We start from the raw sequence: 1,756 nt of genomic DNA on the forward strand, positions 1-1,756 counted from the left end.
TCCATATCAGAATGGAATCATCCTCCACTGTAATTTGAGACCGAGCGACACAAAAGGAGCAAAGTAAATAAAAGCTAACACCAAATAATAAATTATTCTTCCTTTATTCATTCATTGGGAAGAATTTATGTGTTGACTTCTACAGGACAACCTCATATTGAAGCTTAGCTTGCAGACAACAAGAAATTATTTGACCTTCATTGACGTGAAAGAAAAATATAGCGATAGGACTACATTGGATATTTGTTGCAGATATATTTGGGCATCAGGCACTGTATGATGACTTGCCGAAGCTGAATTCTATTGTGCATTGATTTCAATATGTGTTGCTTTAGCTTGAGTGCATAAGGCATATAGATAACTAAAAATTCCACAATTGAATTGTTTGGGAGTATTGAATCAAAACTGAAAAATGGGTTCTCTGGTGAGGATGAAAATCACGCAAATGCATGCGCTGAAGTAGATCCTGTCGGAACCGGATCTAGCTTTCTGTTTCACTATGTTGCAGAGGGTCTCCCAGAGCTTCGCCTTCGTTATCCAGCAATTGGGACCCGAACTTCGAAATGTTGTATGCATATTCTATTTGGTTCTTCGAGGCCTCGACACTGTTGAGGATGATACAAGCATTCCATTGGATACAAAGCTACCAATTCTGAAGGCTTTCTATAAACACATATATGATCCTTCCTGGCACTTTTCATGTGGAGTCAAGTACTACAAATAACTGATGGAAAAATTTCATCATGTTTCAACTACCTTTTTACGGCTTGGAAGGGGATATAGGTAGAAATTGACGAAATAACTAAGAAGATGGGTGCTGGGATGGAAAAATTTATCTGCAAAGAGGTTGAATCAATGGAGGAATATGATGAATATTGCCATTATGTCGTAGGACTAGTTGGATTCGGTTTGTCACAACTCTTTCATGCAGCTCAGCTTGAGGATCTTTAGCCAAATTCCCTATTAAATTCAATGGGTTTGTTTCTTCAGAAAACAAACATTATTAGAGATTACCTGGAAGATATAAATGAGATACCAGTGCCACGCATGTTTTGGTCCCAACGTGAAAACCTTGCACTCTCTACTCTAGCACTTTTCACGCTGCTCCATATTTGCATGCTTCTCATTTAACTAGTGATCTGGCTCACTCCAGTTTGACTATCAAACCCTTAAGCTCATGCTCAGCTCTAACTAATCTCACCGCAGCTCTGATACCAACTGAAGGAAACTAATACACATAAAATAAATTCAATAAAATAAATATCAGAAATATAGAAACCAGACATGGTGGAAAAGGCCTCGGCCTTGATGTATTCCTCTCATATTCTCATTATTAAAATAATGTTTATGATACATATAAATACATGAGGAAATTGGTCTCAAGATAGTACGTCTATCTTGGACACTATGGTTGAGAAAATATCTCAACAACACACTAATCTAGGAGCCTAACTAGTTGGAGAGAATCTCTCAACCAACTAAGCCTAAATTAACTCCTAACCCTGAGGAACAAACTCAATCTAGAAAGGTAGGATTAAATCCTAACTTTCATGATTTTAATTAATTTAATTATTTGGACTTAGAATTGTTTTTAATGTGAGAGTGAGGCTAACATGTTTTTATTTCTCTGCAATTTTACTTTATGTATATGTGTTTTAAACAACTAATTAATCTCATAAATTGCTCATAAAAGACACTCAATACTTAACACGTAATTCCTCATAGTTTGGTTAATTTGAGATGATCCTAAACACAT

The 1,756-nt window shown here is 36.1% G+C and overlaps 1 pseudogene; it reads left to right on the forward strand.

The window, feature by feature from the left end:
* The first annotated feature begins 412 nt into the window (after positions 1 to 412).
* On the forward strand, positions 413 to 1,131 carry LOC149166969 (squalene synthase 10 pseudogene; annotated as a pseudogene).
* The last annotated feature ends 625 nt before the right edge of the window (positions 1,132 to 1,756 follow it).

Source organism: Pinus tabuliformis, chromosome 5_1 (assembly GCF_031772625.1).
Source record: "Pinus tabuliformis cultivar Carrire ecotype Pingquan chromosome 5_1, CPIR1, whole genome shotgun sequence".
Classification (NCBI taxonomy): Eukaryota; Viridiplantae; Streptophyta; class Pinopsida; order Pinales; family Pinaceae; genus Pinus; species Pinus tabuliformis.